Source organism: Triturus cristatus, chromosome 7, assembly GCF_964204655.1.
Source record: "Triturus cristatus chromosome 7, aTriCri1.1, whole genome shotgun sequence".
Lineage (NCBI taxonomy): Eukaryota > Metazoa > Chordata > Amphibia > Caudata > Salamandridae > Triturus > Triturus cristatus.
Window position 1 is genome coordinate 834,683,312 of NC_140590.1, and position 17,392 is coordinate 834,700,703.

A 17,392-nucleotide genomic window follows, 5' to 3' on the forward strand; every position below is an offset into this window, starting at 1 on the left:
GCAGCAGAGACAAGTGCAGGCAAGGGCAGGCGGAAAACGGACTGTGAAAAACAGAGTTTGAGCTCCTGATCTTCTGAGCTCTAGACCTGAGGATTTTTTGAGTGTCCCCAGGCAGTGGCACCGGCACAGAGTCACAGAGGAAGCGGAGGTGTGCACGGAGGAGTGCAGAGGTGAGCGGTGAGAGCGGAGAGAGCTTGAGTTTGAGTCCACTGCTTGCTCCTTGCTCTGAAATTAATAACAACATCACCGTACCTTTGTTCACCACCGAGCACCACCCACACACCAGCACCAAGCACCACCCAGCACCTTAGCGCTTAGCACATAGCAGCCAGCAACAGCAAAAGGTGCAGAATAACGCAGAAGTGCAATCAATTGCTGGAAACAAATGCTGTAGTTTAGTTTCAGGCAAAGTCCTCTTCTTGTTGGCGCAGTAATCTGGTGAGCGCGACGAGCGGAAGCCGTGAGCTCCATCCAGAAGCGGCAGAGCAGAAGCAGCGGAAGCAGCACCACGCTACACAAGTGACACAAGTGTCAGCCAACCAACTGTAGCTGGGACGGTGATAGTGACAGTGACTGGCGAGACTGGCGAGTCTGACGTGGCCATTCTCTAACTAAACATAAACTAACTAAACTAAACTTAACCCAAAACTTGTATTGGATACCAACTGCTGGGTACGATATAGTTGAAGAGACCAAAGGGTAGCATGAGGTCAGGTCGTGTCCGAGGCGGCACAATGGTTAAAGGGGTCACAAAGAAGCAGAAGCGAACATCTAAGATGCTCAAGGGTGCAAGGGATGAACCACCACCCAAAACCAGACCTGCTACACAGAAGGACTGCTCCCTTATTGAAATAACCGCAGATGTAAATACTTCAGGGATAGAAAAGAGCGGGAATCCTTCAAATTTGGAGATAATCAGTAAATCAAAAAACTTCCAAATCTCATACCAACCAAAAATTTACACAACATTTTGATTTCTAAAGAATGCAGGGGACACTCTACTTTCAAACGCGAGAAAAGTACCAGGCCTTCAATCACCTCTTCAGCCAGTACAGCCAATACAACTGTTATAATTTACTGGTGTGCTGAGAACTACTCACAAAAAGAGAAGTCCTAGCATGACTAGCATGACTAGCACGACAGCCACCAGCCCATTACAAGTAACATCAACTCCACAATGTAATAAAACTCGGATGACATATGATACTATAAACATAGGCAAGGAACTGACAATTGACACGGAATTAATCCAAGTACACAGATCAAACGAAGTACAAGAAACGTCCAAAGACGATCTAGAAGAAAATCAAACAAACATTTATGATACAGCTGGTGCCAGCAGACCAACGCACAATAAAGATATAGGTGCCGATTAGGATCCTGGAAAAACCGGGTACGAACCGTCGGTCGGAGCGTTTTCTCCGTCCGACTCGTACCCGGGACAAAAACATTACAAACATGGAAGTACGATTCGCACGGAAACACCATTTCCGTACGAGTCGTACAAAACACCGACCGACCAAAATATACATACGAATGTGATCCGGGAGTGCTCCGACGTGACGTCGGGACGCTTTCAGGCAGCGTTTCACGACCCAGGAAGTAGGAATCGAACCGACAGCAGTCCGGACGGCAATATTTTTACGGCACCCAAAAAGTGCCGGAAAAGCGAAGTATGCCACGAAACGACCAGATTAGGGGGCCCGGTACGCGCCGTACCCCCCCCCCCCAGCCCCCGTGAGTACGCGCCGAACCCCCCGTGTATGTACACCCGTGAACGTACGCGCCGAACCCCCACCCGTGTATGTACACCCGAGTACGTACGCGCCGAACCCCCACCCGTGTATGTACACCCGTGTACGTACGAGCCGAACCCCCCACCCGTGTATGTACGGTGCGTACCCCCTGGTACGCACCGTACATACACGGGTGGGGGTACGACTCGTACGTACACGGGTGTACATACACGGGTGGGGGTTCGGCGCGTACGTACACGGGTGTACATACACGGGTGGGGGTTTGGCGCGTACGTGGTGGGGGTTCGGCGCGTACGTACAAGGGTGTACATACACGGGTGGGGGTTCGGCGCATACGTACACGGGTGTACATACACGGGTGGGGGTTAAGCGCGTACGTACACGGGTGTACATACACGGGGGTGTTCGGCGCGTATGCGGGCACATGTCTCCATGGTTGCTATGGGAGTTCGGTGCGGACGGTGTTTTTTCCATACGGTTGTAACATCGGACGCACGGGATGGATCGTACTTGCGCGGTCGGACTTCACTTTTCACATTTGTATGGTAATTCGTCCGGGGACGTGTCGGACACATTTTCCGAGCCAAGGACGTGTGGGAAATTATTCCCAATGCGATTCGTATGGACTTTTTCCCATGCGAATCGTACTTGGCAGTTTGTACGGCACTTGTACGATTCGTACGGTAAAAAGACCGGATACGAGTCGTACGGGGAAATTTTTTCCAGGATCCTAATCGGCACCTTAATTGGTAACTGCGTCATAATTGATGCACCAACGATCTGCGATCAGCTAATCCCAGAGGCAAAAACGTGCTCTAGGAATACCAAATGTAACCAAATGAGGGTGAGGGAGGTACGGAGAGGAATAGAAATCTCTCTGGTAGCTCCAACTCCAATTCTACAACAAAACGAACAAGCACCAGATTACAACACAATGCTAAATGTGGGGGGGGGGAGATAAAGAGGATATGTGAGCAATTTATTCAGCAGAAGAGACAGAAGTCTCTTCATATCGGGGAAAGGAAGAGTGGGAAGATCTTATGGCCGTCTACACCCAAGATAAGTGCAGGAGTGGGCTTACTGCAAACACTTTGAAAATGACAACTGAAGGTAACCAGGAACAACATATGGGGGGGGGGGAATTAAAGGAGATCAAAATGTGACAATAAATCCAGCAAACAAGGAAGGATCACCAAAAAATACAATTCAGGGAAGTGCTTGGCCTAGCTTGTTGAAAACAATGCAACTCTTGGTAGAGGTCCTCCATTACCAATCCGATAAAATGGACACCCAACTGACACTATTACATACCTTGGCTGTCTTTGTGATTGCCATCGACGGGAAGCTGGGTACATTAAATACACTTCTACAAAACAAGTATGACCAATCGCAAGGTGTGAATTCGAGTTGTGGATGTGGTCCAATTATTGACAAACTGGCCTCACTCCCAGCAATGTTGAGAGACCTGTGCACACAAATTAAAAAGTCCCCGCAGGGCCATACAAGCATTCTTTTGAGGGCCTCAGTGGAAATGAAACATACAATCCGACAAATACAGAATCAATTAAAGCCACCAAAAAGGGATGCCCCAGGACAAAGGATTTACAGACTCTTACGACCCAAGAACAAGAGGCCAGAGTAACCAAAACATCAGACGACCAAATGCCTGTAGCCTCAGGGGAGGAAAAGGTAGATAAACAAATGAACGCAAAACAAAGGCGAGTAAAAAAACGGAAAGGCAGAAATCATAAAACAAATTTAAACCACAAAGGATTCAAGCGTCTTTTTTGGGACATCATCGCCATCAGAACAAAGCGAACTTAAGCCTGAAAATAACATTACTAAGAATGAAGAAGTAGAAGCCCCACATCAGGAAGGGACTAGCTTGCTTCCCCAACCAACTAAATAAGAAAACACACCAACTGAGCCAGTTCAGAAACAACCACAAAAGAGCGACACCATGACTCGTTCTATCGTCAACAAAACAACAAATTGTGCACATAATTTGTCAATAAGGCTTGAGATTGAAAACAATCAGCGTACACTGCCTAAATTGCCAGGAAATACAACAAGGTGCAACCTTAAAGAGATAAATGACAGCGAACAGGCTTCCATCGCACAATTTACTACATTTATACATATAAGGGCAAACCAGAGAGATGAAACACAGGCACACGCAAAAGAACTGGGAACTACGCTAGTTGCCCCCTGTCACGGAGAGGAAGGCCAAAAGTTTAACCTAAGAGGACAACAAACAATTTGTCAAAAAGAGAGTGATGAAGTAGCATCTCCCACATATCAGGCAACACTGACAGCAATACAAGGATATGAATCTACACAAGTAAGCCAAATCAATAAAAAGACCAGGAGCCCAAAAGAATTAAGAAATGTAACCAACACTATAAGGCTCAGTCCGGACTATATCTCGAAAGGTAGGCACGATATACTGAATAGAGGCAACATTTTACGGCTGCTATCTCACATTCTCTCTCTGGCAGATGTGACAACTTTGAATCTGACTTCAATCGAAATCATAGCTGACGACGGAACAAGTGGTGAAAAAACAAAAGCAACATGGACAACATCATTAATTGCACACAAAATACTTGCAGAGGCTCAAGCATTCAAAAATTGGGGGATAACAATAGCTCCTTATATAAAACCAAGGTACCCGGAATTATTAATTCCAGCAGCAACAGATGGAGTCCAGGATTCTGTAAACAGACCCAGAATATTGGTACTTAGAGGAGCAGTAGGGAAAGGCGGAGCTAGAAATGTGCAACATCTTAGCATTATTAGAAGTATTCAAGATGGTGCATCATCACCAACAGGACTAACTGATCTAAGATGGATCGCAAGAACAATAAACAATCATGCAAATTGACAAACAGGTTCACATTCAAGATCGAGTGAGCGTAATCATTTAAGTATATGCTCATGGAGCGTTAATGGCCTGGCCTCCAAAATGTTTGATTCAGACTTTGTTAGCTATATAAGTTCTTTTGATATTGTGGCATTGCAAGAAACATGGCAAGCAGAGCCCCCCGCACCTTCATGGATTCTTGCGTTTCTTTACTAGTGCAATAAGGACGGCGAAATATGGTCACCTTCAAGGTGGTCTGGTAACCTATGTTTCAGCCACAAGTGTCCATGTGGTCAAAAAAGTTGGATCAACTTCTCCCGAGTCAATGGCAGTAAATCTTTCCATCTTGCAACCAGGCATGGGGGAACTGGTCTTACCTTGATCACTGCCTATGTTCATCCTAAGAGGAAATCAAAGGCTGCAAAAGAATTATGTAAGTTCTTGGAGGAGTGCATAAGGGAAATACAGTCAACAGATCTTATGATCACCGGGGACTTTAATCTTAATCTTATGGGAATCTCGACAGATGATGAGAATCTATTCCAAAATTCAGCCTTGGATATACCACTCCAAGGGAAGTTGCAAATATCCAAACAAACCAAGCTAGACAGGCAGATATTAGAGAACCTCGAACTCTTCAACGTTAGTGCTTTAAATGGAAGATTTACTGGAGACAACCCCCCAGCTACTACATTTCATTCGAATAGAATCAACAATATACTGGACTATACCTGTATTTTATTATCCTTATTTCATCAAATGGTTTCATTTCGGATAGGGGAAAAAGTTGACAGTGACCACTGCCCCCAAGAAATTGCTCTCAATATTAGCAAGCCTAAATTTGAGCTATCCTCGGTGCATAAAGAGTCAGTTTATACTATCAACTATAAAAGGATCAAGTACTCAGCAGCAACCGATGAAAGCATCCTAGAAAAGGCTAAGCAGCACTTCCATGATAGAATTGGATCTAGCGAAGTTGAGAAATGGGAGAATTTTATAACAACTATGGCAGCTTACTCTACAAGTTCTAAGCTACAAGTGGGACTGGGCCGTAGCAGCATGAAACACTTTACACGAGAGTATAAAGAGAAGATCAGGTACATAAAAAAAATAAATTTATCATACATTGCGACAACGTCGGTATAATCCTATGGATATAGTGAAACATGATCTTTTATGGGAATTAAAGGCATCGCTGAAAAAAATAAAATGGGAAGCCAACAGATCTGTGGAGGATAACATGTGAGCAAAACTACACGCGGATTCCAAGCGGAGTGACGGTGCAAGATTTTGGAAAACCATAAATCACTTCAGAAGACCTAAGCACGAAGGAGTTTCCTCTAATTTCACAGAAGAAGTATGGGCAAGCCATCTTAGAAATCATTTTAATCAGGACAGAGATTTTCATTTGGAGACAGAAATTGACAAGGTGATAAGAAGTTTTGATAACCACAACTCAAGTCACTGCATAGGAGGCCCGGCAATCAAGAAGGCTATACATCAACCATAAATGAAGGAGTAACAAGTTTACAAAAAACAATTAAGCGTCAAATCAAAAAAGGAAGAAGAGAGGGGGCGCCAGGCCCGATTGGAATTCCGCCCATCCTTTACAAGCAGGAGGAAAACGAATGGGCTGCAGCGCTCGAGGTACTATTTCTGGAAATAAACATTTTTAATAGATCGCCCGGTCCTGGAAGGGCTCAATCATTTCTCCGATTTTTAAATCTGGGGATAAGTCTCTCCCACAAAACTAGAGATTGGTTGCCCTTATGGGCAACGAGGCAAAATATTTTGCAGGTATACTTTTGGAAGAATTGCAGGCCTGGGCCACAGAGAAATCCCTAATTCCGGTTAACCAGACTGGCTTTGCTAAGTCGGTTGGGACAACCACCAATATTCTAACCATGGGCATGTTAATTGACAGGGCTGAATCAACAAAACTGCCCATCCACTTTTGCTTTATAGATTATAAGGCTGCTTTCGACCATATTAATCAGAACCTTTTATGGTCCAAATTGAAGAAGTGTGGGATACCAAGGCCATTGTTAGACCTGCTGATCAACCTGCACACAGAGACATGGATCCAGGTAAAGCTGGGTGACGGTTCACTCCTGTCAAGACGTATACCAACCAACAAGGGTCTTAAACAGGGTTGTGTTTTAACCCCCACACTATTCAACTTGTTTTTAGGGGACCTTATCCCGATCCTCAATAGCTGTAACTCTCATGCACCCAAATTAGGAGGGCTATTATTACCGTGTCTTCTCTATGCGGATGACATAGTCCTAATCTGCCATATAAAAGTAGGGCTGCAACATCTTGTGGATACTACACAGGGATATTCGGATGCAAATGAACTGACAATAAACCTGGAGAAAACACAGACAATGACAATCAGTAAGAAAAGGAAAAATTCTTACACCTGGTTTTGGAACAATACCCGTATTGAGGACACGTCAGTATATAAATATCTAGGAGTAAAAATTGACAACAGCGGCCAGTTTACTGTTCAGAAAGCCAGCATTAGAGGTAAAGACATTGTTTCAGCAATCTCTTTAAAAGCATTAAACAGTAAACTTACTGGCCCATCTCTCCTGCCTCTGACACAAGTAATACGAGCCAAACTCTTGACAACAATCACCTATGGGAGCGAAGTACAGAGAGGCAGAAATGCCAAGATTCTGGATAATACAGTCAAAGCTGCGTATAGGATTATTTTTAGCCTGCCCAAACACACCTCACCGGTTCAAATTAGGCTAGTGTTTGGTGTCCAGAATCAGCTCCTGGCAAGACAGGGGGCGTACATAAGTGCTTGGGAAAAAGTGCGAAAAACTAAACAAGGAACCTTAAACGATTATCTATGGATGGAACTAGATCGAAACCCAGCCTCACCATCCTCCAAGCATCTGAAAAAGAGCCTTGTGAATCTCGGCTTACATCAGCTTTGGGATACCCCCACCAATCATATAACGCTTAAAAAAACTGGTTAGGAAAACAAATAAACATATTTCATGGGCTGAAGACAAGGCATCCCTTGCGAAAAGGTCACACGGTTGGATGACCCTAAACTCCTATTCCACACAAGCACCACAGAGCTATCTTGACTTGGGCCATTCAAAAACTACTAAATTGAAGTTTTTAAAGTACAGATTGGGCCTGTTACCCTGTATCTGGCATTTCCCACACTGGCTTAAGGATAAGGCAGGATCCCTCTGTCGCTTATGTGGCACGGCGCCTGAGGATATGCCGCATTTGTTGTGTTCCTGCGACAAATTGTTGGACAAATGAAAACATCTGCTAAAATTTCAATTTAACCAACGAGGAATACACTCATGAAGGCAAGCAGTTCTTGCCTGCTTCGCACCCCACGATCCGCAGTTGAACTGTAGTTTTGTGAAGCTTATGAAGGTGGTGGAAAAGAAAATGCCAAGACTTGACTCTTAATTGCCTCTCAGATAACATTACAATACAAGTTATATCTCACTCTAATAATGGTCGTCTAAAAAATTTATATTTTATGATTTTAAATTGTAAATGAAAAATTGAGACAGGTGAAATACTGTTTTATGTATGTAGATGTAATTTTAATGTTTGTAGTGATATACAGTTCTTGCGTGTAGACGTAATTTTAATGGTTGTATTGCAATGGTTTTAATTAACTATGCAAATAAAATTACTTACTTACTTACAGATATGTTGTGGGAATTACAAAATTCACTGTCTATCTTTTCTCTCCTTATGTCATGTGATGTTTAATTGCATTGAATGCATTAGTTTTCCTTAGTGTCTTTTTACAACATATGTTTTATGAATTGCAGGCACAGCATGTGAGTAGTAAAAAAATTAAAATACGATATTTGTAGTACATAAGAAATATGTGTTTTGAATAAAGTGAATATTTTGTGGATTTTTTGTTGTTATGTTTTCTAATATAATCCTTGTGTCTATTACACGGGCTGTGGTATTGCATTTGTTCAAATTGTGATTTGAATGCGAGTTGAGCGCATCGTATCTGTTTGTCGCACAACCAAGGGACATTTTATTTTTACTTGTCAGGAGTACCCTATTCCCTTGGTGTAATACAAGGGATCCCTCTCTCTCTTTCATACATGTAAAGTGAGAGAAGCGCACAGACAGCTAAAGACTAAAGGCTGCTCTCCAGGGTGCCTGCTGCCTGAAAGAAATGTAAATGTGTGCAATTGGTTAATCAGCAAATCTAAAAGCTGCTCAGGAGCAAGTACAGGCTTTAATTGATCATATAATTTGAAGTCTGCTGGTGGCAAAGAATGATTACTTTGAAAGATACTTTAAGCCTGTTACAAGTTATGGAATGAATATTTCAAAGGAAAACCTATAGAAAGGGCCTACTCTAGGTAAATTCTGATTCCATACTGCTAAAGGTACAACGTTTGAGAGCATTTAAAGTAGATAAACACTGAATTCCTATGCACATTTTGCAGTAGTCTTGTACTGTGCAGAGCATATCTCATATTACAAGTAATACCCTTTTTAGGTCTCGGACTAGGCAGTGCATGCGCTGTCTCATCAGAGAGATGCTGTATACAGTATAGCGGGGGAAGCTCTGCCCACTTTCCAGCCTTATTTTTTCTTGACTTGAATCATAATTCCTGCATTCTCATTGGTGCTTGGCTTCTTAATCCCGCCTCCTGGCGGCCATGTCATCATTTTTATCCTTACGAGGCTATCAGCCCCTTTACTAGAAAAACTGTTTTGTTCCCGTGGCTTTCCTCATTCCCTCCTGTAGTCTGTAACTTCTTATACCACAACCACTCCCCCACCTCCTCCTGTTAGTGCCTTCTTTTACCCCCGCACTTCTGTGTAAAATGCAATAGGGCTCACGTAAACACGAGCCCTATTGCATTTTCAGAGCTTGTTAAAGTTAGGTTCATATTTACAGTGCTTTCTTTTTCAAGCTGGGACCTCACAACACTATACATGCATGTATTATTCCTCAGTGCATCAATCAGTGATACTCCTGTTATATACACAGACATACGAAGTGATTGCATTAACAAAATGAGTTTTCCTACCAGTGGTGGCTGCTGACACCTAAAGTGGTGGGAGAGGGGCGGGGGGGATGATAAAAATTAAATAAAAAAATATTTACCAGACTCTGCCGGCTGCCTCAGTGCCTCTCTGCCACATGGCAAACACAAAAGGCTCCCAGTCTCCCGCACCCAATCCTGACGCTGCTTTCATGCTATACCAAGCATGAGAGAAGCGCCAGGATTGGCCAGAGCATGCTGATCTGATGCTCACTCAGGCACAGGGAGTCTGTGCTGTTTCTTCTCCACCGGCTGTGGAATACAGCTGTGTTGGAGAAAAATAAGTGCGCATGTCGGCTTGGCAGTCCTAAAACTGCAGGACACACCGACATGCACACTTACAGTGCCCACCACTCCTCCTTCCTACCATGGCCCAGCTCCGCCCTAGACTAGTATCAGCTTAGTCAGTAAAATAAAATGATAATAAAAGTCTTTCATGATAATTTTATTTTTGCTGGCTCGCAGTAGGTGTTGCTCCTCCACCATTACGGGGGAGCAGCCGCTATTTCCTACCAGAACAGTGCATTTCTCACAGATTAGTTAATCTTGCATTTATTTTTTATTGAAGGTGTGTGTATTATATTTTATATGCAGTCACTAGTATGTAAAAAGCCACTCAATATTTACACAGTATTTGGTTCTTCGTAGGCACACTCATGGTCCCCCCCTTGCACTGCGGATCACTGAGCTCATACTTTTTTGTGCACTTTGACAGTTGTTTACTGAACACCAACGCTTATGTTGTCTGTCCAAATGTTTTTATTATTACCTGCAAAACACAGAATGATAAACCTTAAAATGATGCCGTAAGTAACAAACCTTCTTTTAAAAAATCAAATGACAATTCATCAACAGGCTTTCCGTTGTTTGAGGTATAAAAATAGATGTAAATAGGCTTTTTCTCAAACAATGCTTTTCGCACCTTTCTTTCAATCTTGTTTGTGGCAGAAATGCATCACCTGCCTCAACTGGAGCGAAACCAACCCCTATATCTTTCCACCTTAACAATGCAGACAGCTGGGGACTCTGCCTCTGTGAGCAGCTCAGCAGGATCCAGATGGAAGCCGAGTGTAAGCCGCCCAAGAACTTGACAAAGCTGGAGGTTTTACTGCAGCCACGCAGGCTCTCCGTGCACCCTCTGTAAGGCGCATCCATCACTTGTCACCCAGCCATCTCTGCAAGGACCCCAGCAGGAGCAGGGCTCCCCAGGACCTGGAGGCCAGCTCAGAGGCAGCAAGGATTGCACAGATGTTTTTGGGGATAACATTTGTTTTGGTCTGTCAGGTGGGATTATTGATGAAAAGCCTCCGAGGGGCTTCTGTCATGCAAGAGATGGAGTGGAGAGCGTAGAGACACTGAACAAAAAGGAAATGAATGCTGTGATGTGTGTCGCTTGGGAGGGGGGGGGGGCAATAAAGACAGAGGGAAGAAAGAGATGAAGGAGTGAAAGAGCGAGAAGGCAAGAGAAAGTGGACATAACGAGAGAGAGAGAGAGCACGTAGAGAGGTAAAAGGGAAGGAAAAAGAAAGAGAAATGAGTAGAGGGAGAAAGTAAGCGAAATAATGGACCGTGTCTTGTGGCTCAATAGACTAACCCTGAATCTGTGTTTAAACTCATAGGGGCAGATTTAGAAGCCCCGTGCTCCACTTTTGTGCCGCCGTTGTGTCACTTCTGTGACGCAGCTGCGGCGTAAAGCTAGCACCATGCTGTGGGGGATTTACAACGTGACGCATCTAGGGAGATGTGCCACGTTGTAAAGTCCTGCGCCACATGAAACCTGCGTCAGGTTTCATGTGGGTGTTCTGGCGCAGGGGGGGGGGGGCGTTCTGGTGCAGGAATGCCTCGGAAAAGTGCCTGAGTGAAATCTACAAGATTTCACTCAGTCACTTTTCCGACCCCGCTGCGTTAAAACCTTGCGCCTGCTTGAAGCAGGCGTAAGGTGTGACGCACCATGTGCAAGATATGCCAGGTTGGCACAGTGCTGGAGTTGCGTCTCACCTGCTACACAACTCCAGCACTGCCCCAACGTTACAACAGCAGATGCGACACACATCTGCATTTCCTTGCGCCATGATGTGCCACATTGTAAATGCGGCGCTTCCGTGGTGGCGCGAGGATTGTGATGCGTGTCGCAAGTTTTCTGGCGCATCCCTGCTGATTTGCAGGGATGCGCCAGGAATTGTAAATCTGCCCATAGTGAGAGGCTCAAGTCACGGCCCATTCTGATCTTCATCGAACCTGTGCATTTGATGCTGCCACTAGGGCAAGGAACGCCACAATAGGCATGCGAGTATATGGGCATTTGAGGCCATACCTGTAAATGTTTTGCTTAGCATATTAAAGTCAGTATGTGAGTTTGTGATAAATGCACCATGATGATTGTCCAGCAAGTGGTCCAGTGTCTTGGCATATGTCTGCAGATCAGCATATTATGCAAGTGCTTTTCAGTGAGTGAAATCGTTGTCAATCAAATTTGGCACAATCTGCATGCCCAAAGTTTGAATCTTGGCAAAGACAACTTAACCTTTAATCCTTCAGAGGTCAGTTAATTGAGTAGCATTAATGTGGGTAACTGAAACACTTGTTATTCAAAGTGTTTATGAACGATTGTAGTGTGTCTTAAAACTGTATATCAGATAAGCTCTTATTATTTATTATTTTTACAGTAATTAAAACTACTATTACTATCATCATCGTCACAAAAACAATACCTTTGTCTGTAAGGCATTATCTGCTATAATGACAGCAGAATGGGTTCATTTTGTTTTCCCTGTCCTCTCCGTGTTTGTGGTCGATCATAATATGGTGCTGCATGGGCTGTTGCTGTGTCACTTGGAGTGTTGGTCTGTCAGCTACATGAGCATGGCCAGGAAATAACGGGGCATATTAGCAAGGGCCTTATCGCCGCTTTAGCGGCCCTTTTTGCCGATAAAGCGACGATATTTTTATCACCCTATTAGCAAGCCTGCGCTAACATGCGTTAGCACCAGCTTTCCGGCGTTAGCTGCCGGTTTTTCTATCGCCTTGCATGCCAGCGATAATTATCGCTAATGACATGCAAGGTAGGCGTTCCTTACAAAAATTACACTGAAAAAATCACTAACACAACTACGCTCTATTCTCAAAGATGTCCCGCGATAAATAAACTCGCTTCAATCCCCGATAGCCGCAGGAATTTAACACCTGCTAAAAACCTGACTAAAGACAGATCTCCATCAGAAGACCCACAGACATCAAAGAGGTAATGAGTATGCTGCATTATTAGCCCCTTAGCTCAAAGTCAGACTTTCAAACTCACTGGGGCCACACACTGACACACACAATATCGGAGCCTTTCACATGGCCATGGAACAAAAACACACGAAATAAAAATTCACTCCTCCCTGTGTGGCAGCAGGAGCTAATTCTCTGCTAATCCTCTAATATTGCACTTAGTCCGATATTGAGTGCTTCTCTCTTAACTCTGCAAGCACAGGTGTGGCAGAGGAGCAGGAGAGGTAATGTCCTCTGCATTGGCAATGCAGTACGTGTTGATTTTGGCAACCGGCCACCCGTGTTTGCAGGCATATTGCACGTTAGCTGCAATATAAATGCCGCTAACGCGCCGATCACTGCTGATAGCAAGGTATCGCCAGAATACCTATCGCCTCTTAGCGGGAGTTATTGCGCCCTTTCCCTGACACTATCGCCTCATACAGACATGTTGATAATACGTCGGTAAGAAGCTGAAAATTATCGGGGACAGGAGGCGATAACAAAACTCCCGATACTTGACACGGGCGATAATTATCGCCCTTACTTGCTAATATGCCCCGCAGTGATTTTGGGGTGTATCCTGTAGACATCTATCCATAATCTGCTGTTGAAACTAATGTTTCCTGAGCTTATTTTGATCTGTGAACAAGCTGCATGCTTGTACAGTCTGAGCCTAATTTTCATAAACAGACATTCGCTTCAAGAAATGAGCTTGATAATACGCCCTTGAGAATTCCAATAGAAGCCCATGTTCACACCAGAACATGGGCTTCTATTGAAATTATCAAGGGCATATTATCAAGCCCATTATCGCCGCTCTAGCGGAAGTTTCCTGCCGCTAAAGCGGCGATAATTTTTAGCCCCGTTCTTGATAATATGCCCCCCTGTGTGTTAGTGTACAGAAGGAGACAACACATCTTTTTGTCTGGTTAAAAAGAGCTTCTTGACGAGTATTGTTTATAGGCGAAGATTTTCAATTAGACTAATCAACCTATTTTTTGGGAGGACATCCTGAAAATCTACTTCACATTATAATTTTACCAAAATATGGAGGTCAAGATATTATGACTATAAAAATGGTAAAGAAGGGAATAAAGAGGCTGGGTTCGATTCACAAAAGTAGTACTCCACTAAAACGTCTTTGTGTACTACAAAATGCAATTCACAAACCTACAGCCAGAGATCTCCTCCTCCTCTATGATTTCTGTGCAGAGACCTCTGCCCTAGGGTGGGATTTTCACACTCTTAGGTTTAAGTAGTAAATGTGGAGGAACAAAGGGCAATAGTTAGAAAATGGTGAAAAAGTACTATTAAATGGTAGGGGTTTAGGATACTTTAAGGAGTGTTTTAGGGGCGGAAATTCTGATATAAAAAGCACACCCACATGAGAGAATGAAAATTTACAAACTACGATTTTAATTCTACCACAGCACTAATTGTGATAAAGCTGGTCCCCTACCAGCTCCGCACAGGTTTGCCTCTGCTGCAGAAGAGTTAAAAGGCCTGGAGTAGGTTAAAGATAACCAGGCTAAAGTTGTTAAAAGACTAAGGGGCATATTATCAAGCACGGCGTTAAAATTGTCGCCGCCGCTTTAGCGGCAGAAAACTGCTGCTAAAGCGGCGATAATGGGCTTGATAATATGCTGCAGAGAATTCCGATAGAAGCCCATGTTCACACCAGAACATGGGCTTCTATGGGAATTCTCTGCGGCATATTATCAAGCCCATTATCGCCGCTTTAGCGGTTGTTTTCTGCCGCTATAGCGGCGATAATTTTAACGCCGTTTGTTGATAACATGCCCCTAGATGACCTCATGTGGCACTTTGTAATGGACATTCAAGTTACCGGAGGAGGTTAGCTCCAGTAGAATAATCAGATAGAATGAGTTTCCGTGGGGCATAGATTTAAATAAAAAGTGCACAGTAGCTATCCTTGGCCTACTTCTGGTATAATTCATTTTCTTCACCACGAGTTCCCTTTCTGGCCTCAATAAGGGTGATGGTGTGGGCAAATGAGCACGTTTTTGGACCACCTGTAACAATTAAGTGATGTGGGCACCACATCCGCCCACCTAGAGTGAGGTCTGTTGATGCTGGAAATGGATAACACTCAATAAATCTCACAGCTATGGGGCGAATGTTAGGATATCAGTGATTGGAAGGGTTGGGGGAATTAGGTAAAACTTTAGAGATACAAACACTACTTTCAGCGATTCAATGAGCGCAGGACAAACCTCATGGAAGGAAGATGACAGTAACGTTAACCAACTCAGTGTTTAGCAGCCAGCAGACTGCCAAGTTAGTTATAGCTGCCTAGGCTGCAGTCCAAAGAGAAAGCAATACACACAGTTCAAACATATTTATAATACAAGTTGAGAAAAATAATACTGTACACAAATGGTGCAATTGCTTTCTACTGGCATTGCCCATCTTGGGTGCAGAGATGAAAAAGCAGAGCAGCAACACCATGGAGGCTCCACTTCTTTGAAAAGAGAAGAGCTATAGATTGAGAAAAGAAAAGGACAATATTTGCAAGTCAAGGTAAGTTGTGAGGAGGAATGAGTGTGTGAAGCATAAGCTACGACTGGTTTTACTAAGGGCGAATCTAGTACTCATCGATCCCAGACAAGTGTCCTGAATGATTGGTCATCCAAACCATTAAAAAAGTTCTGCCGGGCCCATCATCATTATGTATGTCCACAATAAGTTGACAACCGCCTATGATTTGTCACTTTTGGGGTTTTTAATTGGTATTAATTATCACAGGTACTTATTTTTTAAGTTCAAATAATTTTATTGAGAAAAGAAAAAAAAAGAAAAATAAATAAAAATTTTAAAAAAGAAATTGAAGTGACCAAACACATTGTGCACTAAAAAAATTATACATCTTTACATTCCAAGCTCATCACACACCAAACAAAAGAATTAGACCAATAGTAGCAAAATGAAAGAGAAAAATGCTAAATAGATGAAATACATATGTCAACTGGGTACGTGATAGAAACTTATGGAACTATTGGGGAGTCGAGGCTGGTTTAAGAACCTCCTGTTGAGAGGGTTGTGGTAGTGAACACTTTTTGGCACTAGTATCAATAAAAAGTGTAACAGGCGACCACAAATCAGCACGTTTGGTTGCCAAGGAGGGTGGGTACACAAAAGCAGTATCTAATCTATGGTTATGGCAAACAGTGTACCACCAAGCTCTGTAATAAATCTTCGATGAGTCTTTCCAATTGACAGTAATTTGTTGAATCACAGGTACTTATTAATATGGTTTGTTCCGTTTGTTGCACATTTTACTGTAATATCTCCAATAAAAGAGGCTCTAACACTCAATCCACCACTTTTTGTGTTCTTTAGTGTATAGGTCAAAGAGCAGACTAATGTGTGACTTCCTGAGCAGAACATGAAGTAAGAAGTTTTGCGCCATCTCCAATAGTACGCGGAAATAAATCAGAACCTATCAGGTCATCAGAGAGCTTAAGAGTGAATGAATCTGGCAGTCATCAGAGAGGAGCTGTATGAACAAAAACCTGCAACTATTTATGCAGCAGCTGGTCCATCCTGCATTACTGTTTAAACATTTTTAGTAACAGTTTACAGGCCCACTTGGTTTGGATCTCACATTAAATTGGGAAAATCTGAAACTTCCACTGTGCCTAATTGAATGGAGACCACTTTTATAAAAAGAAACAAAACAGCACAATAAGCCGACAATATCCTCCAGGGTCTCTCTCCAGAAAGACAGGGCACCCCAGTAATGTGTGCAAGACTTTATTACCCCTCAAACTTAAGATGCTGCACACAGAATTGTACTGTGTTCATGGTGTCAAGTAGAAACAACATTACAAAAAAATGCTGATGCTTTGAGCCAGTCGGCCTGTTTCTAACTTGCGTCGTAGAGAACCTTCTTTCATACTTGCTTGCCCTTGCTTGTAACCCTTCCTTCCAGGAAGGCAGTGAGGATTTGTCTGGGACAGACTTGAAAAATGTCCTTGAGTCCTTGAGAATAGATTTGAAAATTCTTTTGCTTGGGGTTAGAAGTTAGGAGAGCCCTCTCAGCTAAATGAAAATAGCCTGTAATTTAGGCCTGATAGTATTGAGACTAACTGACACCCACCTTTAGGAGACATCAAACTCCCCCAGTGTAGAAACTTGTAAAGCAAGCATGTACTTATGTATGGTCGCCGAAACATAAGTTTAAATGGGGTTAGGGTACCCAAGGAGATAAGAACAGATATAAGGGCCTGTAGTGGAACTACCAGGGCCTGGAATGGTTTCGAGGATCAAGGAGACTGGATGAAGTGGTGGGACCGCACTATATTGTTTTTGTCCTTGCGACTTACAAACTATGAGGAGATGAGTACCACAAATGCCCTTGACTTTCTGAGATGAAACCACATTAGGTTGGGCTCTTTCGTGATGGTAGTAGTGGCAAAAATGATCTGTAT